At 41.3% G+C, this 25,568-nt stretch overlaps 1 long non-coding RNA gene across 2 annotated transcripts in view; it reads right to left on the bottom strand.

Annotated features, from left to right (window-relative positions):
• LOC117270484 (uncharacterized) overlaps positions 1-25,048 on the bottom strand; it is a 63,337-nt gene extending 38,289 nt beyond the window's left edge. Inside the window, exons 1-3 of one of the 2 annotated variants that reach the window (XR_004502806.2) lie at positions 24,987-25,048; positions 23,610-23,685; positions 5,176-5,242 (exon numbers count right to left, since the gene is read on the bottom strand). This is a non-coding gene — a long non-coding RNA (uncharacterized LOC117270484). Of the gene's footprint in view, positions 1-5,175; positions 5,243-23,605; positions 23,686-24,986 lie in introns of both variants that reach the window. The other variant, XR_013493085.1, reaches the window with a different exon arrangement.
• Between the last annotated feature and the right edge of the window lie 520 nt (positions 25,049-25,568).

Raw genomic sequence — 25,568 nt, 5'->3', positions numbered from 1 at the left:
ATAGTTTCTCTAAAAGAAGAACAATCAGCTGTACTTGTATTTTGCCGATTTTCAACCAGCTCTGTCGTTGCAACATGAGCAGTACGTGGAAATGAATAATGCTTAACCTCCCTCTGTGCTGCCAGTGTTCACAGCTCCCTCTTCATCCTCTGGCAAAAGCCCACCAGGTGACGCGACATCCCCACCGATCGATGAGCGGGGAACCAAGGGTGCTTGCAACATGAAGGCTAGCCAAACATCTGTATACACTGTGGTAACACAGGCCAGGTTGAAAATCAGCAAAGTTTCCCTTTAAAGCTTTTTTTTTCAACACATTCTCACTCCGACCTCGTCACATGAAGTTGCAGGGTACACGCTCACAAGCCGGGAACACGCTAGTCACAAGATATTATGAGTGGCTGTCAAGGAGGCAGCCTGTTGCGATGTATCTTGACACAGGGCGTTGTTTTTTTAGGCAACAAAACTACTTGGTTCGGGGTAGGAAAACATCATGGTTGATGTACATCATGTGAGTTGAGTGATGTGACAAAATAATGTAAAGTTGACGTTTAGTTTCACACAGGACACAAACACAAGTTTCCTAGGTCAAAATCCTGTTTGTTAGATCCAACAACACTATGTAGACTTTCTCAATCTTTATACGACACCCGCTGCTCTGACTGTCTAATAATGATGCTGATGGTTTTACACACCTTCACACACCTTCTCACGCCGACCTCGTCACATATCAACATATGGTCATGGACTTTCCACAACGAGATATGACGTGCTAGGTATCCTGCATGCATTGGTGTTGACATTCTGGGACGCTGTGTCAACTTCAGCCTGCTACATGCACTGACTGTTTTCAAAATACACTTCTGTTTTCACAGGAAATGTACAGCTTGCATACAGTCTCTTTCAAAATGAACACGCTACGTTGATACAGCACCGCCAGTTGTACGTGGTTGTGTTTGGCCAACACAGGCACATGGTTAGGTTTAGGAAAAAAGAAGGGTTTGGCTTTACAATAACACACGAAGCAAAGTTGGAGTTTGTTGGACCCATCCATCAACCTCCTGCCTGCCCTACTCGGACTTTCGCTCTTTCTAACTTACGCTATTGTCTGGCCGTGTTTCCCCTGATGCCACCAGGCACGTTACACAATAAAGACTACCGGTTGCATTTCATGTCGACATGAAAGGACATCTTTTTCTGTTGGTGTCTGACGCCGGAAGTCACTAATTTGATGACTTTGGAGCGAGACTGAGTTGTTTGTATTTAAGAAAGACGAGTTCGCCACACTTCCAACAAAATTTGGTAACAGTTTTATTTACAGATGGGCCCCACTGGTCGCGAGAAAAAATGAATCTCCTTGAAAACCTTTCACTGCTCTCATTGGTTGTAGGTCTATAAACTGAAAATTAACTGAGAGGTGCAAAATATTTCCTGCAACAGATGGTAAAGCCTGTTGTTTTTAGCTCAGAAAATGTTCAGAGATGCAGTTTGCTGCATGCTTTTGCTGCATGCTTTTGTTGAGGACGTACAGCTCCTCTTGTGGTTAAGAGGAGTGAGAAGTCAGCAGCTAATGATGGTGTAAAACAGTCAATATAACAGCAATCATGAACGGTTCTTGGGCATACAGTCATAAAAATGCACACAAAATATTAGGCTGATTGGTCCAGTGGTATGCAAAACTAGTTCAGACACATACAGACAACTAAATGCTCCTGGTGGAGATAAGAGGACACTGGGAACCCACGGTTTTGTCTTAACAATAATTAAGTTTTTTGTGTGAAAGCAAAGTCAATGTACAGTATTTCTCCCTGATGTGTAGTGGCGTAGTATAAAGTCCCATACAAAGAAAGCCTTAGCATACAAGTATCTTATAATTGTACATAAGAAAATGTACTTAGTTACATCCCACCACTGAAGCTCAGCAAATACCAAGTCATTAATTTAGGTGATTTATGTGTCATTTTGATCATCAGTTTTATACATTTTTGAAGAGGACTTTGCATGTTCCTCAGTCGGGTCATCAAACAGGACACAAGTGATACTGTGTGAAGCTGAAGTTTAACTTGTGTAACAAAGTGAGCATGACATTGTTATAAATCTTAAGTATATTAGATATAAAACCCTGTTGGACAACGTGAATCTACAGTCTGTGCCAGATTCTGTCAGGAGCCCATGGAGAGTTTGGCGATTATTGTGCACAAAATTAGCCTCACGGGGCCGTGAAGCACCTTTATTACAAGGTCTGTTTGGCTTTTTTCCAATTACGATGGAAACTGCTGCAGAAAATATTCACTAACTGGACCTCCTGAGTGTTTCTCCAATATTAATAGCTGCTTTTGCCTTCTGTTGATGCTATTTTCGTAGTGCAAACATGGCACACTGCGTGAACATGTTTTTATTTCCTTGTGAGAAGGGGGACACTGCCAGGCACAAATTGGCGTTTGTGATAAAATGGTCAAGAACATGGCTGTATTTATTTATTCTAAAGTCCTTTTTAAATCAATTAAAGGCTGTTTGATTTCTCTAAATCATCTTTTTGAGTTGCAGGCTTAGAAACCCCCTTTGCTTTAAAATCTGATTTGTATCATAATCTGTGCATTAATCTGACCCAATAATAACTGATTTTGAAGACATGAGCCTGTTAGGAATGTATGCAAACCTCTTATAAAGAAAATATTAGTGACATATTAAACTAAAGGGTGCCTAGATTTGAGCCGGGCCTCTCCACCATACAGTTACACATGTGAGCCAAAATATTAATACAATGAGATAAAGTCATTTGAGGAAACAACGTGTAAGAACACATATGTCGCACATACACACAGACATAAAGCACAAAGCTGATTAGAGGTTTAAAGAAAATCCAGCATATGTAAAACAATGAGTTGCCATCAGAGAATTAGTGCTTAAAGTTAATGCCTAGTTAATGTTTCTTCCTCTTTTTTTTTTTTTAAAGCATCCCTTTAGCTTTCAGGACCCTATGACCCTGGATTATGTCGACAGTGGACATCCAGCCAACAAAGCACTCCTGCCCTTATGAGAACAGACCATTAGCAGGAGAAAAAAATCATAAAGCTCCTTATAAGAGCAAAAGGGAGATGCTGTAATAACAGATTACATGCATTTAATGGCCAAATTCACATCCATAAGCTGAAGCTGAAAGCATTTGACGCAAACAGATGAGTGAGTGAAGCTTCATCGAGGAAGATATAAGACAGAGAGGAGACAGCAGCGTGGGTGGCTACAAACGTAATCAAATCAAAACTACCTGAGCAGTGATTGTTGACAGTTTATAATGTCCATCTTATCTTTCTATAGAATGACACTATAAACTCACAAGGCACTTTATTAGGTACACCTTGCTAGTACCAGGTGGGACCCCCTTTTTAATTCTAGGTGTCACAGATTCAACAAGGTGCTGGAAACATTCCTCAGAGACTTTGGTCCATATTGACATGATGACATCACACAGTTGATCCATGATGAGAATCTCCCGTTCCAGCACATCCCAAAGGTGCTCTATTGGACTGAGATCTGGTGACTGTGGAGGCCATTGGAGTACAGTGAACTCATTGTCATGTTTGAGACGATGTGAGCTTTGTGACATGGTGCGTTATCCTGCTGGAAGTAGCCATCAGAAGATGGGTACACTGTGGTCATAAAGGGATGGACACGCTCAGCAACAATACTCAGGTAGGCTGTGGTGTTTAAACCATGCTCAGTTGGTACTAAGAAAATCTCCCCCACACCATTACACCACCAGCAGCAGCCTGAAGCGTTGATACAAGGCAGGATGGATCCATGCTTCCATCTGAATGTGGTTTTTCCAATCTTCTATTGTCCAGTTTTGGTGAATTGTAGCCTCAGTTTCCTGTTGTTAGCTGACAGGAGTGGCACCTGGTGTGGTCTTCTGCTGCTGTAGCCCATCTGCTTCAAGGTTGGACAAGGTGTTGTTGCTTCAGAGATGCTCTTCTGCACACCTTGGTTGGAACCAGTGCTTATTTGACTTCCTGTTGCCTTTCTATCATCTTGAACCAGTCTGGCCATTCTCCTCTGACCTCTGGCATCAACAAGGCATTTTGGCTCACTGGATATTTGCTCTTTTTGGGACCATCCTCTGTAAACCCTAGAGATGGTTGTGCTGAAAATCCCAGTAAATACTCAGACCAGCCCGTCTGGCACCAACAACCATGCCACGTTCAAAGTCACTTAAATCACCTTTCTTCATCATTCTGATGCTCCGTTTGAACTTCAGCAGCTCGTCTTCATCATGTCTACATGACTAAATGCATTGAGCTGCTGCCCCTTTATTGGCTGATTAGCTATTTGTGTTAACGAGCAGTTGAACAGGTGTACCTAATAAAGTGGCCACAGTAGTCTATAACTTCTCAAACTAAATTGTCGAAGTATCCTTGGGCAAGATACTGAACCCCAAACTGCTCCTCGACAGGTGTTCTATCGATGTGTGACCGCATGTAAATGGTTAGTGAGCAGCAGGTGGCACCATGTATGGTAGCCTCAGCCACCACTGTGGGTGAATGGATGAATGTGACATGTAGTGCAAAAAACGTTTTGAGTGGTCAGAAGACTAGAAAGGTGCTATACAAGTGCAGTCCATTTATCATTACCATGACGATTTACACACTGATGTGGATGCAACACAGCATGAAGACCAACATGAAACCTAAAATCTGAGCCTGTTCACATGGAAACATTATACTCATTAATCCAAAAAGGAAAGCCACTATTTATATGACATGTACAAACTGGACTCAGTAGCTTATGCTGGTCATGTTAACGGCTGAACATGAGAGCACCTAATGCATGTAATGCCATATTTTGGCACAAATATCAGAATACAAATGGACAGTATGGAGGTGGATTAAGCTTCAGGATTGGTTTGACATGTCTCTATGGACATTTTGATATTTTTTGTAGCTGACATGAATTCAAGGTTGGTGTACTAACTATGAAACTACAAACTTTTACAGAGACTCACTTTAGTTTTACTTTTACCTTCAAAAAGTCAGCCAAACACAATGTGAAACATTTGACAGAAAATGTTTTGACTTAGGGTCCATTTTCCAGCTGTTTTTTTATAGCTTCTAACTGCATTTCAACTGCATTTTGAAGGAATACTTTATCTCCTAAATGATCATTTGGATATCAGTTACTTACCCTGTGTTACGTTGAATTCATGAAGAAAACTGTCTTTGTCTTGATGCCTCTACGGTGAACAAAGAATCTGGAAACGAAGAAAGTTCATGATGAAGGCACAGGCGTTTAGTTGAGTTTAGTTTTTAGTTTAGTTTAGTTTGGCTTTTAGTTTAGTTTAGTTTTTAGTTTAGTTTAGTTTTTGGTTAGGTTTAGTTTAGTTTAGTTTAGTTTAGTTTAGTTTAGTTTTTAGTTTAGTTTAGTTTAGTTTTTAGTTAAGTTTAGTTTAGTTTAGTTTTTAGTTTAATTTAGTTTAGTTTTTAGTTAAGTTTAGTTTAGTTTTTAGTTAAGTTGGTTTTAGTTTAGTTTTTAGTTTAGTTTTTAGTCTAGTTTATTTTTTAGTTAAATTTAGTTTAGTTTAGTTTATAGTTTAGTTTAGTTTTTAGTTAAGTTTATTTTAGTTTAGTTTTTAGTTAAGTTGGTTTTAGTTTAGTTTAGTTTTTAGTTTAGTGTAGTGTAGTTTTTAGTTTAGTTTAGTTTAGTTTTTAGTTTAGTTTATTTTTTAGTTAAGTTTAGTTTAGTTTATAGTTAAGTTTAGTTTAGTTTTTAGTTAAGTTGGTTTTAGTTTAGTTTAGTTTTTAGTTTAGCGTAGTGTAGTTTTTACTTTAGTTTTTAGTTTAGTGTAGTTTTTAGTTTAGTTTAGTTTTTAGTTAAGTTTAGTTTAGTTTAGTTTATAGTTTAGTTTAGTTTATTTTTTAGTTAAGTTTATTTTAGTTTAGTATTTAGTTTAGTTTATTTTTTAGTTTAGTTTATTTTTTAGTTTAGTTTAGTTTAGTTTTTAGTTAAGTTTATTTTAGTTTAGTTTTTAGTTAAGTTGGTTTTAGTTTAGTTTAGTTTATAGTTTAGTTTAGTTTTTAGTTAAGTTTATTTTAGTTTAGTTTTTAGTTAAGTTGGTTTTAGTTTAGTTTTTAGTTTAGGTTAGTTTTTAGTTAAGTTTAGTTAAGTTTAGTTTAGTTTTTAGTTAAGTTTAGTTTAGTTTTTAGTTTAGTTAAGTTTAGTTTTTAGTTAAGTTTGGTTTTAGTTTAGTTTCGTTTTTAGTTTAGTTTAGTTTTTAGTCAAGTTTAGTTTTTAGTTTAGTTTAGTTTTTATTTAAGTTTGGTTTTAGTTTCGTTTTTAGTTAAGTTGGTTTTAGTCTAGTTTTTAGTTTAGTTTAGTTTAGTTTTTAGTTAAGTTTGGTTTTAGTTTAGTTTTTCGTTTAGTTTAGTTTAGTTTTTAGTTAAGTTTAGTTAAGTTTAGTTTAGTTTTTAGTTAAGTTTGGTTTTAGTTTAGTTTAGTTTTTAGTCAAGTTTAGTTTTTAGTTTAGTTTAGTTTAGTTTTTAGTTAAGTTTGGTGTTAGTTTAGTTCAGTTTTTAGTTAAGTTTAATTTAGTTTAGTTTCATTTAGTTTTTAGTTTAGTTTAGTTTAGATTAGTTTAGTTTAGTTTAGTTCAGTTCATTAGGATCCCCACAACAACTTTACATTTGTGACAGTTCACAAAATAACTCACATATAACATTGAACAGAATAACAGGACGAGACTAAAACACTGACACAGACAAACAAGACAATACAATAATTAAGATATACACTTTTTCATGATTATATTTGGTAAGTAACAGCCATTTTAGGGCTAAATTGAGCTCTGATGATGCTCCATTATTGTAATATTAGACCAAGTATTCAGGGCCGGCTCTTGGCAAAGGCCGTATAGGCGGTCGCCTAGGGCACCACATGCTGGCGGGGGCGCAGCTGCAAGCCCTCAAAAAAGTAAAATAAAGTAAATACTAATAATAATTTGCAGTCCCAACTGGAGCCCTTTCCTCATGCTCTGTCTTGCAAAAAAAAAGAACAAATAAAAAGAAAGTAAACAACAACCCCCTGTTGTTTGTCATTATTTGACCTGGCCCTGAACCTGTCCTGCACCGTGCTCAGTCACGTCACTGTGGGCGAGGGGGGTGGGACGAGTTATCTGTGCACATCTCAGGTAGGTAGCGGTTGTGACTGACAGACAACAAGAGGTCATAATTTGTCGAATTATTGGGTTATCATCATGAGAAGACCTCCAAGCCCTTAGGTGCCACATACAGGAAGCGGAGGAAAGAGGAGGTGGAGGTCCCAGTATCAAAGTATGTTGTCTTTTATAACATTAAAAAATGCTGTTTGACTTTTCAGTTGTACGAGCTAGCAGCTTGCGAAGCTGAAATAAAGCAAAGTTGCCTAATAATACTACTGTAGATAATGATGTGATCGCTGCCAAGGATTGAGTTAAGCTGCTGAGCTGGTTTATTGTTGTTGTCAATAAGTTGGCCAAGCCAACTGTAGCTTGCACACAGATCCCAATTTTTATTTGAATGCAATATTGCCACATATTTGACTTTTTTAAGAGGAGTCCATTCAAGAATACCAACAGCATCTATTATTAAAATCTGTCTTACATACTTCTGTTATTATGGTAAAAGTAGCACAATGAAATATATTTGATGACAAATACAATTTACAGAGTAAATATGGCCTAACTCAAAATATAATCAAAGTATAGTGCAACTATCAATATTTATTCAAGTTGTCTGCAGGACATACTGGGGGGGGACCCTAATCCTAAGGGCACCAAAGTGGCTAGAGCCGGCTCTGCAACTTATACATATACTACACATTCCCAGTGGTTTGTTTCCATACACACATTACATGGGCATTAAAAGGAATAGTTTAACTAAAGTAAAACTATCAAAATCTGTTCCGACTCTCTGCAATAATGTGTCAATTAACCGCTTAGTTGATTGGAAGAAAATAAATCAGCAGCTTTATTGATAATTGATTAATCATTTGACATTTTTCAAGCAAAAATGTCAAACATTTGTTGCTTCCAGCTTCTTAAATGTGAGAATTTGCTGTTCTCTTTGTCATCTATGATAGTAAATGAGTCTTTGGGTTTGGGGCTTTTGAAGACGTCACCTTGGGCTCTGGGAAGTTGTGATTTCACAATGTTTGACATCGGCAGAGTAATCGATAATGAAAGTGATCATTAGTTCCAGCCCTGTTCCCAAACAGACAGCTCTTTCCCACAAGGATCTGAACTGAAAGGTGTGTTCTCTTCAACACCAGACTGTATTGACAAAAAATGCAATTTGATTTCACTGAAAACAGGAGCTGTTGGTCCATCAGTTGATTTGTTTGTATTATTGTGTGACTTTGGTGAATCTGAGCTAATTTATCAAGGACTTTCTTAGTTTTTGGATCCTTCATCCATCGTACAGGCACGCGAGAAAAAATACGTTTTCTCTAAGAATTTAATGTAACACGGGTCGAGCAGTTGATATACCAATGATCATTTGTGGAGGATGTTTAGTCTTCTTTAGAGGACAGAGTTTGCTCAGTTGTGAAGCTACGATTATGAACGTTGATCCTCAAATAAAGTGAAATAATTTCCATTAACTTTGACCCAAAAACTGACCAATACCCAAAGAGATGTCATGGAAATTTTATTTTGTCTTTTCACAACTAAAAGTAGTCATCAATTTCTGTCTCTTTGTCTCTACACACACGCACACACACACACACACACACACACGTATACTTATATATATATATAAAAAACACTTATATATATATAAAAAACAGTGAGAATACCGTAGAATAAGGTCACATCTGGGCCAACAGCTCGCTAAAAGGACAACCTGTTAAACACTCAGTGACCTAAAACCACCAAACCTCTCCTCTACTACAGTTACAATACAAAGGTCAAAGGTCAAGGGGCCTCCATTGCTTGTCAGAAAACCATACAGTGTTATATAACCTCACCAAACAACAGCCATTCATGTCCATCTTTACTACAATTACAGACAAGTGGGACCTGATTTAAAAAGATAAAACAAAAACAAGGCTGCGAGCTTCAGGACAGGCCCGACCATCACACGCTCCACGTTTCATCTCGCTCTGTGTCTGTCTGGGCAGATGGAGAGGTAGTACAGTAGAGGAGGACGGATGCAGAGTTTGTTGACAGATGCCTCTCTCCCTGCCCCGCCTCGTCTCGGCCCACCTGTTCAGGGCAGCAGCGAGCTCCTGGAGGCGAGCGTGTCTGTTGCGGACGCACGCCGGGAGGAGGCGGCCGGGGAGGGGCGGACTAGAAATGCTGGCACACGCTGTCCTGCGGAGATCTTTCTCCAGTTACAAGTCCTGTAACAGGGCGTGTGTGTGTGTGTTGTGTTAGGTGTGTGTGAGCCAGCGCAGGTGTCTCTATATGCTTCCTGTGGTAACATGAAGAACAAGCATTAATGTGTTTGTGGATCAATCATATGTGTGTAAGCGTGTTTGTGTGTGTGTGTGTGTGTGTGTGTGTGTGTGTGTGTTTAGGGGAGCAGGAGGAGTGTGTCCTCTCTGCACCCCCACAGCCGCCACACGCCTGACCACCTGCTCTGGGATTAGAGAGCATGCGGATTACACGCGTCACAATGGAGATACACAAACACAAATATGCCCTCGGCCAACAAAGGATACACGCACACACATACACACACACCGGACAGCCTCATCGCTAATCGCTTTTAGCATCTTCAATATTTTCATAGTTTGGGAAACAATGACTCCGGACACAGCGCACAACATGGCAGATGATATTAGGCGACATTAATGTTGACTGATGCGTTCAGGTGCAGGAGCAGAGATTTTTTAACCGTGGATTCATTATTGTTTATGTTTATTGAGGATTATTGTTGCTTATTGCACCATTAACTGGGTTTAAATATGTGTGTCTATGTGTGTGTATGTGTGTGTGTGTGTGTGTGTGTGTGTGTGTTTGACCCACAACAGATCTGCTGTCCTACTTTTCAACCATGAAAACACTCTGACATCAAATCGGAGGAACCAACAGGCGATCATTACCAAGAAAAATCCTCGACATCAACACTGACAACAACAGCATGGACAACATAAACATAAACAACAATAACTCTCAATCACAACAACTACTGGCAGCTGAAGTGTGTTATTTAAAGGCTACGTTCTCTAAAGGCCCTGACACAAACCAAGCCGGCGGTTGGCCGTTCGTCAAAGTTGGGCTGTTGGTGATCGTCTGCTGCCCTTGTCGGCGCTAAGGGGCTTTTTTCTGTCCCATTTATCATGTTGAATCTGACAGGAAGCATTACTGCGCATATTCAGTGGGCTGCATACCGAGAAGGTAAACTAGAAACTAGAAACTTCTTGGGGGGTTATGTGCCAGTTGAGTAATTCCATTGGACTGCATAGACGCCATCTTGCCATCCAGTATCTAGTTATCAGAGTGCCCCAGGAATGAGTTAGCATTTTAGCACTCCTGGTTCCTTCTTCTTAAAGACAGCGGGTTTTCGGTTACCCTGAAATAAGGTCTGTGGTTAACACGAGCTTTAGAGACTTTCACGTTTAGTTCTACGACATAAAATACATCAGTAAATACCCCACCCGTGAACCTTGAAGCTTTTATGTGTCTGAAAAAAGACAGTTGCTAACAAGGGGCTGATGCTGTGGGGGCACCGTTAAGTCATGCGACCATGCTGTAGGTCATTTAAAGCTTAACGTTAGCGCTTTTATTTCTGACGATTGCATTTAGGCCTCATAAAAGTGGTGTTCATCTGTGAAGACAAAAAGTGCACGTATCATCGCCCCACCCCTGTATGGTCCTCCATTTTCTGTCATTTATATGAATAAGAGAGACTATAGGCCTTTCTCAATCTGCGTTCTTGCGTGTACTTGTGTTCTTGCGGACTTGTGAAACGTCATCAGTCGCAGCCCAAGTACTGTTTCAATTCAAAGTCCGCATCCAGCCAAGTACAGTCCAAAGGCCCAGATGTGAGATCCATTGGGGATGCATCAGGAGGTGACTTGTGTGGACTTTTGACAGCCAGATATCCCAGAATGCATTTCTCACAGACCAGCGGCAATGGCGGCCATCCTTGGGAGTTCGGACTTGCGAGTCGAACTTGCCAAGTCCTAACTCCTAAGTGCACAAGTCCGAACTTGGCGTACTTGGTATTGAGAACACCTTTTATAACAAAATCAACATAATATTTTAAGTTAAAGGAGCTGTATGTAAGAAATCTAAAGCAAACAGTTGTAAAATCCTCCTAATATGTCACAGAGACTAAGGAATAATGTTCATATAACATACTGATCTCACCGACAACAACAGTACAGCCAGAATATTCGCATTTAAAAAAATATTTTACGGTCCGCAAATCATGTTTATGTTTTGAATTTGTGTTTTGGCCTGTTGCGCCACCCACCGCCGTCTACCAGTCACGCAGTCAGTAGAGTCTCAGCATCAGTTACAGTTACAACTGAAGCTATAGCAGCATTAGCAGTGTCCCAGTACATAGCATTAGCAGCCGGCAGCAGCGTGAGCACCAGAGAAGCCGGACTTGCTCAAATGGTCCACTGGAAACTCGAAGATCAAGGACGCGGCGACGTAGCCCTGCCACGGCAGCCGTCCGTGGGCAAACAAATCAGTCTCCAGTGTGCCGCTGTCCAGCAACCTCGAATCTGTAGGGGAGGGGGGGCGAACATGACTCGCGGCAGTATTTTGAATTTGAGTGCAGTAACCGTTTCGGCCACATTCTTACATACAGCGCCTTTAAGGTCGGTCCAGGAAAAGTCAGATCCCTTTGGTTGGTTGAATCCAAAGAACGCAGAATGTTAATATAAAGGGGACCCAAATTTTCCACCTTAATATGCACATTCAGCACATCCAATGCATCAAAACATTGTTTTCTAGTTGGAGCCGCACCTCGTTTTCAAACTGTATGGTTTGACTAAAATGAACAATGACAGCAATATAGTCCACGATGAGCAGCGCTAAAATCAACCTGCGTAGTTGTCCCTCCATTGTGACATTAGAAAGTGTCACATTTATCTTGCAAGTGTACTCTTCTTCAACATTTGCTTTACTTCCTGGATTTTTCCCACATGGAAATTCTGACCAATCAAGAGCAGCTTTCTCACACAAGGCATTTGATCTGGTCCTCTTGTAAATGCTGCCGTGAGAACACGAACCAACTCTAGGCAATTATCCAACTCTGTAGTAAAATCAGTCCCAGTCACCACAAACCAACCGCACCAGAGTTTGTTTGGAACCAGACTGAGACCACCTCTTCAAGAAGGCCTCGGTCCGGTTGTTTTGGTGCACACCTGAGTTTGATTGCTGTGTTTGCACCTGCCCAAATGAACCACACTTAGGCAGCAAACGAACTTGAGTTTGATTGATCTGAACAAACAGGGCAGGTGTGAACGCACCCTAAAATGCATAAAATGGAACAAGATACTCTTCATTTGTCAAAAAACTTGAATCTAAATCAGCAGTTTATGGCTCAGTGAAGATGTTTTAGGAAACTTCAGCTTCATAAATGTCAAAACATGTTGTGTTTTCTGTGTGAAGTCAAAGGGGAGTAACTCCTCACAGGGACAGGGACATGAATTAGGAATGTCACCAGTGATGAAACAAAGCAATACAAGCATCATCCACATACTTCAGAGTAACCATCAGTTTCTTGCATGTTAATTTAACAGTCACAGCTTTAACATCTGCTTTTGTATGCATGATGTAATTCAGCACTTCAGTGTCATCTAAATATATTTTAATGACACGTTTGAAGTATCACAGAAATCACAGTAAGGTGATGTAAAAGGACGCCAACATCCTGATGTACCGCCAGGACATGAAGCACTCTGTTTAAAAACATTTGACCTCTAACACTTGTTGGACGATGATGACGAGTAGGGAGACCTGTGGGTTTCTGTGAGTGTTTAAATGAAGTCATGGCGGGATGTCGGGGTCAGGCGGGTGGGGGGTGCTTCTGCTACTGTCTGCCCCCTCTTCCTCACCTCCTTTTGCCCCACGGGGTCGGCGGGTTTGTTTTGCTAATGACCCCATCCCGTTATGACCTCATTCAGTTTGCGCTCAGTAATTGGTGGCACACTGACACACTGCGGTGTCGGGGGAGGGGCTCACACGCCTGGGGGGGCGAGCTCATTGTAAACATTCCTCCCTGACAAATAAGGTATTGTTATTGATGATTAACGGCAATGAGGGGTACTCTGCGTGTGTGTGTGTGTGTGTGTGTGTGTGTGTGTGTGTGTGTTGGGGCAGGGAAAAGGATAATGAGGATGATGTAGGTGATGAATGATGATGCCGAGTGAGGTGTGACCAGATAAACCTCAGCATGGAGAGAAGTGGTGGTTATAAAGATAACGAATGATGGAGACACTTATTACTTGTCGTGCTCTGTTCATGATGAGGCCGTCTTTGTGGAAGTCTCGTCTTTCTTAGCTGTTACTTATCTTTTTTAGCCTAACGTAAGGCGTTTTCGGACCAGTGAAACTTTTTCATAGTCCTAAGAAGCTCCCTTTTTGTTGTGTCTGCACTGCAAGAACTAGGAATAATTTCAGTTCTTCGAATGCCGTTTTGAGGGACGTTTTTTTTTAGCTCTGATCTCAGAGTTGGTACCTTAAACACATGAACCAGCAAAAGCCATTTTTAAAAACCTGTTAACCATGTAAACAACAGACAGCACAAAACACAAACAACAACTTGTGACTAAAAGAAGAAGAAGAAAATGTGGACAAATGGTCCAGAATCAGTTGTCTATTCAATTAAAGATACTGCAAAAATTGACCAAATTTTATGAAGGTACAAATTTATGTGCTTTCTCATCCACTACTTTCAAGCCCATTTTTGGCTGCATAAAAAACACCTTCACACCCGGCTTTTTAATGTAATGGGAGACGTTTTAATCGGCATTCACACCTGGGTCATGTGTCTGTAGCATTTTTGCAATGATGAGCTGTTACATGTCCATTATAAACTTTGTTCAAGGTCAGATAAATAGACAGAGGCACCTCTAATATACAGTACTTTATCACGGCTATTCGAAATGTCGCTTTGCATTAAAATCCCTCTAAACAGGAGCTACTTGGTGAGCGAACCTTTTTGTTTTTTATTTCGTTTTTTTACTACGCAATGATGAGCCATCACAAAATACCACCTGCCATTGCCCAAGATGTGCTCAAACATCGATCCAAACTAGTCTGCAAGAGAGACCAAATAACTGAAATATGTGAAAGAAATAACCACCATGACGTATTCTTAGGCCTCCATGATCCTGTTGACCTGTTCTCCGGCCTGTCCATTACATCGAACGTGACACACCAAAAAAAAAAAAAAACCACCTCACACACAGAAAGGCATGTTCATCTGCTGCAGAGTTGCTCTATGCTAGTTTTAGTGGGTTTACCTGTGTTTAAGAAACCCATGTACATATGGGGTGCAGTTTGTAAAGTGGCTCACACTGAAATTAACAGCAAAATTTTGCCACATTTAGCTTCAAACAACGTTTAAAAAAGTGGTGTGAATTTTTTAAAAGTCACTTTTTACCACATTTACAGCAATAGTTGAAATATGTTACATATAATGTCACAGTTCAATCTAGATATTAAATGATAAACCTAAATGTTAATCTCAAATCTAAATGCTAAATGTTAAATCTAAACCTAAATGTTAAATGATAAACCTAAATGTTAAATGTTAAACCTAAATGTTAAATCTAAATCTAAAATGTTAAATGTTAAATCTAAAATGTTAAAAGTTAAATCTAAATCTAAAATGTTAAATGTTAAATCTAAATGTTAAATCTAAATCTAAAGTTCAATCTAAATCTAAATCTAAATGTTAAATCTAAATCTAAAGTTCAATCTAAATCTCAATCTAAATGTTAAATCTAAATGATAAACCTAAATATTAAATCTAAATCTTAAATGTTAAATCTAAATCTAAAGTTCAATCTAAATCTAAATGTTAAATCTAAATCTAAATGATAAACCTAAATGTTAAATCTAAATCTAAAATGTTAAATGTTAAAATCTAAATTTAAATGTTAAATCTAAATCTAAATGATAAACCTAAATGTTAAATCTAAATTAGACAGACAGATAGACAGACAGATAGATAGACAGATAGACAGATAGACAGATAGATAGATAGTTTTAATATCTAAATTTAACTGTGACATTATATTTAACATATAACAAATATTGTTGTAAATGTGGTAAAAAGTGACTTTAAAAAAATTCACACCACTTTTTTAAATGTTTGAAGCTAAATGTGGCAAAATGTTGCTGTTAATTTCAGTGTGAGCCACTTTACAAACGGCACATACCCCATATGTACACGCACTAATTTTGGTGGAAGTAACAGAGGTATTATGTGAATATTGGGAGTTGATTTGTGGCGCCACAAATCAACTCCCAGTATTCACATAATACCTCTGTAGTGCCCACTACTTCTCCAGTCAGGTGCCACTGAAGAGGGCACAAGGACATGAGGTCATCAAAAGAGCCCCAGTCAAACCTAAAACTGAGGAAAGCAATGGATGTATACTGAAGTGGAGCACACTGGACTGTGTATAAGAACATATCATCAGACTGACGCTGGTTGTTTTAGAAAATACTTTCGTACCTGTGAGATATTGCTCCTTTAGCTAAAGCAAACTACCACAATACCACAGCTGCACAATGGAACATCTAAATATGCTGCACTAATGTGGTGGATCCAGTTATTATCTGTGACGGAGGTGAATAAGTTCCCGTCTCATCCTCCACCTCTTTTTGCAAAACTTTCCTCTGACTCGCAGAATGGAGGCCACTCCTGCACGGATGGGAGGTAAACTATTAGACTCGTAATATGGCACAAAATTATATCCTCAAGGTCTGCGTGTGTGCGTCTGAGTGTGTGTGAGCGTGTGTGTGGTTGTGTGCTTAAGCGTTAAGTGGTTGCATGTCTTCTGTGAGAAATGCCCGGGGTCATTCATGGGTTTCTCTAATGTGTCTGTCTACATGCCATTATTCAAATGAATTCAAGGGGAAGAGTGGCATTGTGTGTGTGTGTGTGTGTGTGTGTATTAATACATTCCACTGAGGACTTGCACCACCGATTGTACATCAAATAAAGTCACATGATAGCTATCAGTGTTAATTATCACCTGCGATGTATATTATGTCATTACAAAGACATCACCCTTAATTATAGCATTGAGCATTTATATATTAATTATGTCTTCTGTGTGTGTGTGTGTGTGTGTGTGTGTGTGAGAGAGTCTGCGTTTGCTCTGCGGCAATGGATTTGTCAGGTTAACAAAATGCTGGCGTAACACTGTGTGTGTGTGTCGTGCAGGTAAGCACCACAGGAACCCTTCCCCCAAACAACAACAACAACAAAAACAACATGGGATGAAAGTGCATCTGGTTTAAACCTGACAAAACAAACAGACAACACGTGTGCACATGCAAATATTCAAACACACATGCACAATCTTGTTTTTTTTTTAATATATACTTTTAGTGGGTGGCAGCAAAAGTCATCCCTGCAAGCCCCCCTCCTCTTCCTCTTCCTCCTCTTCCTCCTCTCCTCCCCTCCTCTCCCCTCTCCTCATCCCACTATCACATCGGACAGGGTCTACTTATAGTACCACGCCAGAGAGCAGAGAATGGGGAGAGAAAGGGTATTATGACAGTGAGGAGAGAAAAGAGAGGGAGCGAGAGAAAAGAAGGGCAGACAGGGTATTATGAGAGAGAGGGATGAGAGCAGTGAAGGCATTTGGAGTCTTTATTCGCCTTCCTAAGCCACGGGCTCCGCTCCCAATCCGATTGGTCGATACGGCCAGCCATGTAAATGAAATGCAAAGCAGAGAGACCCTGACTTCCCTTTGCCAATTTGTGGGGCCCTTTCTCTCTTCCTCCGCCGACGGCTTCCTTCTTTTATCAGTCTGTCTTCCTCTCAACGTGACGCCTTTCTTCCTCAGTATCACAGCCTGCCGCCTTCAACCTCTGATTCTTCCTCTCCCTCTCTCTCTCTCCGGAAGATAATGATTTGCTTTTTTTCTGTAAGAGCTGAACTCTGCACTTCTCTAATGTTCAGCTCGAAGGATTTAATCCACGCTTTTTTTATTTCCTGGGAAACTCCAGTGGTGATTAAGCATATGCTCTTTTGCATGCGTGCTGTTCTGTTGGTGTTCGTGTGCAGAAGCATATATGTCTCCTCACACTCTTTACATAACGCTGGATTTGAAGCCATTAGAGGTACTTTGCTCTTCGCTTGCAGTTTTCCTCAACTGCATTAGTGTAAAACTTCACAGGTCTGACACTTATGAACTTCTATACATTATCTGTTTGTATCAAAGTGCTCCTCCTTCATGTAGACATTTCATTTAATGTCCATGATCAAACAAATTGACAGAATAAATGTTGGCATTGTACGTTTCTGCAAACCATGGGTATGTAACATTTGTACATTATTATATAGCAGATATGTTGCAGCTTTAGGTGTCTTATCAGCATGGCTGTGGTTATGGTTAGGGACAGAAAGCTCTTGGTTATCGTACGGAAAGGATAATTTTTTTGGCTTAAAATACCTGGTTTTGGTGCCACAATCACAGCTGCAAATGCTGCTGATGTTTCTCTAAAAAAGACCATGTTTGATGCAACAATCACAGCTGCAAATGTCAAAGATGTCTCACTAAAAAATGCCCAGTTTTGGTAGCACGGTCACAGCTGGAAATGCTGCTAATGTCTCTCTAAAAAAGACCATGTTTTGTGCAACAATCATAGCTGGAAATGACAAAGATGTCTCACAAAAAACACCCAGTTTAGTTGGCACAATCGGTGATTAAATGCCGCTGTTGTCTCACTGAAAAACACAAAGTTTTGGTGACACAATCACAGCTAGAAATGCCCATGATGTCTCCCTTAAAAAGCCCAGTTTTAGTAGCATAAAGCAGCTGAAATGCTGCTGATGACTCACTAAAAATGCCTAGTTTTGGTGGAACAATTGCTGCTGGATATGCAGTCAATGTCTTATTTAAAACACCCGGAAAAACACCCAGTTTGTCCCGATGAAATTTATAGTTTTGGCTGCACAATCTCCACTAAGTTTTGGTGGCATAATCACTGCTGAAATACCACCTATGTCTTACAGTTTTGGTGACGCAATTGCTGCTTGAAATGCCCACGATGTCTCCCTAAAAAAGTCCAGTTTTAGTGGTACAATCGCAGCTGAAATGCTGCCGTTGTCTCGCTGACAAATGCCCACTTCTGGTGGAACAATCGCTGCTGGAAATGCTGTCAATGTCTTGCTTTAAAAAACTGTCAATTGTCTTCCTCTCAAGCACAATTACTGCTAAAATTCTGCCACTGTCTCACTAAAAAAAGAGTTTTGGTGGCACAATTACCACTTAAAAGCCACTGTTGTCTTGCTAAAGAATGCCCAGTTTTGGCAACACAGTCACAGTTTGAAATGCCAATGATGTCTCTCCGAAAAAGTCAAATTTTAGTGGTAAATGCTGCTGAAATGCTGCCGATGTCTCACTAAAAACCCCCCAGTTTTGGCTGCACAGTCTCTACTAAAGTGCCACCGATGTTTTGCTAAAAAAAAGACATTTTTGGTGGCACAATTGCTGCAGGAATCGCCGTCAATGTGTTGCTAAAAAACAACCAGTGCTGTTGTTTGTTGGTCTTGAAGACTGGTCTACACCATCTACCATTCTTTAGAAACACTGATATGACACGTATGAAACATACAAATGTAACAAATCTGTAGTTTGCAGAAATGCACAATACCAACATTTCCCTCTGACAGCTGGGCTGCTGATGATGGAGACCCTCCTCCACCCCTGCAGAAGGAGGATCTGTTGACACTAAACTCTTCCCAGGGGGTAGAGCACCAGTAATGGGGGCTCTGGCTGCGTAAAGCCCTGGCTGTGAGATTTAGGTTGCTGTTTATTTTATTTATTTATTTTGAAGAGTCTAATCAGCTCCAGCAGTGTTTCATGTTTTTTTTCTTAACAGGATGGGACGGGGTGACGGGCCGATAGATGGGGCAGGACTGATGACAGTTTTAAGTGCAGACAAATGCCACAGTCTGTCCCAGATTAAAAATGCCCACTACTGCTGTAATCCCTGTAGCGCTGCCAAATTGGTATTTCCTTCCCTTCCCTGAACTGAATGAGCCGAGACTGGGACAGGAAGAGAATGAGCATCACTTGCGAGGCCCGATCTGACTGAACTCCCTGGCCCTGTGTGTGTCTGGGGAGGACTGAATGCCTCTTTGATATCCTCTACAAGTTTACACCAAGAATCATTACGAGAATTTGTTTCAGGAATTTGTTGTGTTGGTGTTTACAAAAGGAAAAAATGCATCACGTTCAAGACGTGTGATGAGAGCTGATGCTACTCTGTAAACTAATAATCAGAAGCAGTAAATACAGCAAAGATTAATAAGAAAGACAAATATAGTAGATGATCCGATGAGTGGAACAAAGTGGAGAGCAGAGGGAAGTTCAGAGAGGAGAGGTGGTCCAGTGGTCAGCAGCTACACTCTGACACTGTTCATCATGTTAACACTGCCACCTGCAGGCCACTAAATGAAACACCACTGCTTCATCACACACATTCACACACACATTCAGAGACACATTCAGAGACAAAAAGCACACATTAGGATAAAAGATTTTGTTTGTCTGTAGGAGCAGTGCATCCCAAAAGAAATGTCCTCCAAACTACATCTAACAGTACACTGTAAACTGATACAAAAGCACCAAACTGATTGTTTTACAATAAACTACACAGTGCCTTAACCCAGCTCATTATCACTGTATATGTTGACCAGGAAGTAACAAGAAACTGCAGCTGAGAAATGGCAGACTAGGCTTGAGGTCATTTAGAAACTGTGTCACCATCACAGAAATGTTTGTCCACCAGAGAGAACGCACAACTCGCTTTTCCAACTGTGAATAGTTTTTTATAAAAATACAAATCTAAGGGATCTGTATCAAGATTGTTGTTTAATTCATGTGTTCGTGTTTTATAAAATTGCTGTCAGACAATATGCCATTATTGGATATAATCACACTGCAGCTATTTGGCTATTTACACCTATTTCTACGACGCAGTACAATGGATCCTGATGCGTCGGTAGTGGTAAGGATTAGGTAAAAGAAATCATGATTAGGGCTCGTGCTAACCAATCTCAGATATTCTCTGAAATTAAAGTGGTAACTTCATGAGAAAAAAATCACAAATGTACTGCCACAAAGTCAGGTGATGCAGTATAAAGAGAGAAACAGTCCATTGAGGAAGTAAGATGGTAGATGAGTGGGTCAAGCACAGGACTTTCACCCAGGTGACTGGTGTTCAAGTCCCGTTGGAGTCAACGTTAGCTTATTATTTTAAGACTTGGTTGATTTATTATTGTTGTTTTTAGAGTGTTTAAAGCTGCTGAATGCACACAGAGTACATAAACTTTAGCAGGTGAGCTGAATAGACCTGTTCGAGCTGACGTCATATTTCAATGTTGTTAGGACGCCCAGGTGTAAACAGCCACATTGGCTATTTACACATTCAGTACGTTTACACGCACGCAGTAGTCGAGCAAAGCTCATAGCTCGGCTAATCAGTCAAGTCAGACTTCACGTCTTGTCTGAGTAAATATGCAGAAGATAAAATCAAATGTCTGACCAAGTACGTCTGACTCCGCCTTGATAGGTGGCACTGTGTCCTTTTTAACATTGTGCGTATTGAACTTGTTCAGAAACTTTTTTAAATAAATCCACGTGTTAGTCCGTATCTCCCGTAAGGTTAGGTTTCGTCAAATGGCTGGGCATCATAAAGTTACACACTAAACGTAATTAACATATCTTACGGTACTTCAAATAACTCAATGTTAACTTTTCTGTTGAAGAAGTGTACAATGCCAACATTTTTTTCCTGGCGATCGGGTTGCTGGTATTTGTTCACTGTTATATTATACTTTCTGTAATATTCCCTACATGGAGGCCTGAATGCTGCCACCACACCGCCAGGGATGAAATCCTGGTGGAGAAATAATGAATCCTTTATTAATCTACATCCAGAGCTGTGCACTTCTGAACCGATGAAACGTACAGAGCTGTAAAGTTGTCCACCATGGTACCAGTTAGCTGCTAGCTAACCGTAGCTAACATGTTTGTTGATTGTTTGATCTGTGACGTAATCGGTCGACTGGAAAAAGGTCCAATACTAACAAGCTGAAAGGCGGCATATCTCCACCTATCGTAGAGGAGTTGGACATACTTGGCTCAATAAATGGATTCCTCTCCCGTGCTTGTATAGGCCCGTTTCCACTGCAGGAACTTCGGGGTAATTTTACGGGGCTGGGGCCGTTGGTGCGTGTCTCCACCGCAGGAACCACCCCCGAAGGACAGAGTTCTGGAAATTTTACAGGGGCTAAACAAGTTCCTGCCTCGGGGTAGGTACTCAGAACGGCCCCGAAAGACTCCTGGCTGGGGCTTGGGGATTACTTGGTGCTGATTGGTTATACTCAAGGAGGGATGTGACGTCAACAGAAAGCAACAAAATAGCCGGCATTTTTTAAACTCAGCAGACGAGAGTTAGCTCGTTCATATAGCTTCCGCCACCATGTAAAAAAACCTCACTAAATGGCCCGTAAAAAAAATATTTTTTCCGGCGGAAATCTTAGTTACAACATGATTGAGCTAGCAAAGCAGTTTTGTGTTGCTATGTGTGGTATTTATTCAGTTTTGGGAAATCACGATGTCTAGAAAGCATCAGCTAACAGCAGCAACAAAGCTAACATCAGGACGTCATCTGTTAAAAGCCTCCCGTTGTCGGCTACGACATGAAACTACTCCAGTTAGCTCAATCATGTTGTAACTAAGACATCCACTGGAAAAAATTTTTTTTTCACGGGCCACTTAGTGAGTTATTACAGACACCGCTAAAGGCTAACAGCTAACGGCATCCCTACGTCGCCCCGGTCAAAATGGTCGCGCAATGATTATGTCACATCCAGAGCCCGTAACTTTACAGGAAACTTCCTCCTACTCCGCTCTCTCAGTGGAGACACGGCGGTTGAGAGGGCCGAGCGAGAGGACATTCCTTCAGTGGAAACGGGCCGTATACTGGGACAAGGACAGTAGTCCAGTTAAATGACCTAGTCGAGCTGTAACTGTAACCATAGCCATAGCTCGACTTAACGGTCCACTGCGTGAAACTAGATATCTCCCAACCTGGACACTTCAAACCAAAAATATCTGCATGGCTAGACGAAAAGTAAATCAGGAACCACGTTTTTGGGGATCTACACTTTACCTAATGTTAATTCAGCCTGTGCTGTGTAGTGTCAACCTGGAAGTGTGTGTGTTTGTGTGTACGCAGGTACGCACCATGATGGGCAACGTGTGGGAAGCTCCTCTGTAGCTCCCTGACAAGAGGGAGGAGGCCCACCATAACACACGTCAGACACACACAACCACACACACACCTCCTCGTCAGCCTCTCCTTCCTCGTCCTCCCATCAACCCTCTCTTCACTGCCTCCCCTCTCCTCCTCCTCCTCCCATACAGCCCCCCAACAGTCCTGCCAAGCTGACAGCTCCAAGCTCCGTGGAAAATGAGTCTCGCTCGCATTACAATCGTGCAGGACAGATTCCATTAGCACTATCTGAAATTGAGCGCGGGGAGCAGAGAGCGGGAGGCAGCGGCGCGTGGCCTTATCAGAGGGAGAGGGTGAGTTCCGCCGACGTCACTAATCCACCGGGCGGGATTGAGCACACACATACACACAGGGAGAGACAACTTGGGGAAGACGCAGGATGCAAACACTCTTTCATGCGCTGGAGACAACGGGGACAGATAGAGACACATACCTACACACACACACACACACACACACACACACACACACACACACACTGATGCCACAACTCTCACAGTCTGTGTAGTGAAAAGGACCAGAATTTGCATTTAGCTAAAGGACATGATGAAACTGGTGGAAAACAGGCAACAGATCAACTCTCTCTGTCTGTGTGAGTGTGTGTGAGTGTGTGTGTGTGTCCTCCTGAGGAGTTCTGGCAGGTCTGTTCAGTGGTGGGATTTGTAACATGTCAGTCCGTCGTTTTGAGATGAAACTGAGCCTCTCTCGCACTCGCTGTGTGATCTCTACCTCCCTGCTTGCGTGCACCCTCTCTCCCACTCTGCTGACAAATATCCTCACATGTACACGCTCACACATTTGCAGGGACACCCCACATGACCCCCCCCCCCCCCCCCCGTGTCCTCATCCTCATAGTTATTAACCCTTGACACATAAATCCAAGGGTATGTGGGTGTGTGATATTAGCCGTGTGTGTGTGGGAGGGAGGATGGGGTTAATCTTTATGTAGTGGGGATCTTTCACACAAGATCACTCAATTTAAATAGAGCGGGAACACTTTGATGTCTCCAGCCCTCCCTCCTTTTTCCCGCTCTCCGTCTTCTCATTCACCCCCTCTAATTTGCTTCATGTCGCCCCGCTCTGTGCCCCAGTGATAAGGTGTAATGAGAAATGTTTTCAAAATGGCTCTCACCTACCATGCGATGCTAATTGGGCGTGTGCTTGGTACAGCCGTGAGAGGAGAGCGCTCATCCCTGACCGCTGGAGAAGGTGCTGAGGAGAGAGGAACAGTTAGGAGTGGAGAGCACAGAGAAAAATAAAGGTGACACGTGCTTGCATTGACTGAGAGCCCCCCCCCCTCAAAGACACAAAGTAATGAGGGGAAATACCATCTTCATTAGCTGTCATTTACAGGGAATTACCACGATGCCTCCTCAGGGCTGATATTGGTCACGCTGAGAGCGAGCGGGGAAGAGGAGAAGGAACTTTGGGGAAGATGTGGGAACAGAGGAGTGTTTGGCCTACATTCATCTAGCAGCAAAGGGACGCCGCTCCAGGAGCACTTCCCTCCTCAAATAACACGGAAGACAAATGGGGTTGGCTTCAACAGCAAATTACAAACAGGAAAAAGAGACCGACACATAAATCATAAACCCTCCATTCTTCATGTTTGAATATGAACTCAAACATCAATTCAATTCTATTCTCGGATGGTGGTGTCTTGGGGGATCCAGGAAGCTCCTGGACAGTCTGTGGTGGTATGGAGCATCAGATTCACGGATACATAATATTCCATCAGTGCTCAGTTGGATTTAGATCAGAGGAACAAGAGGACCAGTCAATGGCATCAATGCCTTCGTCATCCAGGAACTGCCTACACACTCTGGACACATTAGGCCAAGCATTGTCCTGCACCAGGAGGAACCCAGGGCCCGCTGCACCAGGAGGAACCCAGGGCCCTCTGCACCAGGAGGAACCCAGGGCCCTCTGCACCAGGAGGAACCCAGGGCCCGCTGCACCAGGAGGAACCCAGGGCCCACTGTACCAGGAGGAACCCAGGGCCCTCTGCACCAGGAGGAACCCAGGGCCCGCTGCACCAGGAGGAACCCAGGGCCCGCTTCACCAGGAGGAACCCAGGGCCCACTGTACCAGGAGGAACCCAGGGCCCTCTGCACCAGGAGGAACCCAGGGCCCTCTGCACCAGGAGGAACCCAGGGCCCTCTGCATCAGGAGGAACCCAGGGCCCTCTGCACCAGTTTAAGGTCTGACAAACGCTCCCTTAGGTGTTCCCTTAATTTTCTTGAGCAGTGTAAGATATCTCTTATTGTTCTGTTCTAATCCCCTGGCATACTCTATCTAATGTATCTCAAACATTTGTATTGTTTTTATGCTGTTTATTAATAAGATGTGAAAAACAAACAAACAAACAAGAACATTAGCTGTTTGGTCACTAGTTTCAGAGGCAAAACCAGTTTCTGTAAGTTTAGTCAGCAAATAATACAAAGTCAGACTAAATACTGTTTAAGCCAAACGCCAACAATATTACTTTTGATAGATAATGAGGAGAAACTTACCTCAGTTCTTTTATGTGGAGAAAAAACGGCGAAAATTCAGTTCTGTGTAAAACCGGAAGCAGGTGGGCGGGGCTTCCCGTCGCATTTAAAGACTGTGGGAGGGGCACGTGCATTCTAAAAAAGGTGTGCGTCGTTTTCCCACGGTTTCCGGGTTGAATGACATGGTTCTGTAAAGCAGACTTTGCCTTTTTTTTAAAGAGCAAACTTTAAGTGAAAATTGAAAAAGTTATTGAAGATTTTGTTTCAGACATTTGAAGAGCTTTGTCTGAAGTTATGAAATAATCTGTGAATTTAAAAATAAAATAAATAGGCATCACTTCAGCCAAATCACTGACACATTTTTCACTTATCTCCAGTAGTGTGATACAGTTATGGCTCTACTTAAATATTTAAATACAGATTTATGCTAATTTAATACCATGTAAGTGAGAAATACTGAGGTCATGTGGTCAGTTTCATCAGAGGCAAAAAATAAACACATAAATGAAAAAATAAAAATAAAGAAAGACAAATAATGTCTAAATATTTTTTCGTATTTGTTTAGATTTTTCATACGTAATAATCATCCCTGTTGCCAGAAGA

The sequence above is a fragment of the Epinephelus lanceolatus genome, chromosome 13, assembly GCF_041903045.1.
Source record: "Epinephelus lanceolatus isolate andai-2023 chromosome 13, ASM4190304v1, whole genome shotgun sequence".
Lineage (NCBI taxonomy): Eukaryota > Metazoa > Chordata > Actinopteri > Perciformes > Serranidae > Epinephelus > Epinephelus lanceolatus.
This window is presented reverse-complemented; position numbering and strand designations above follow the sequence as displayed.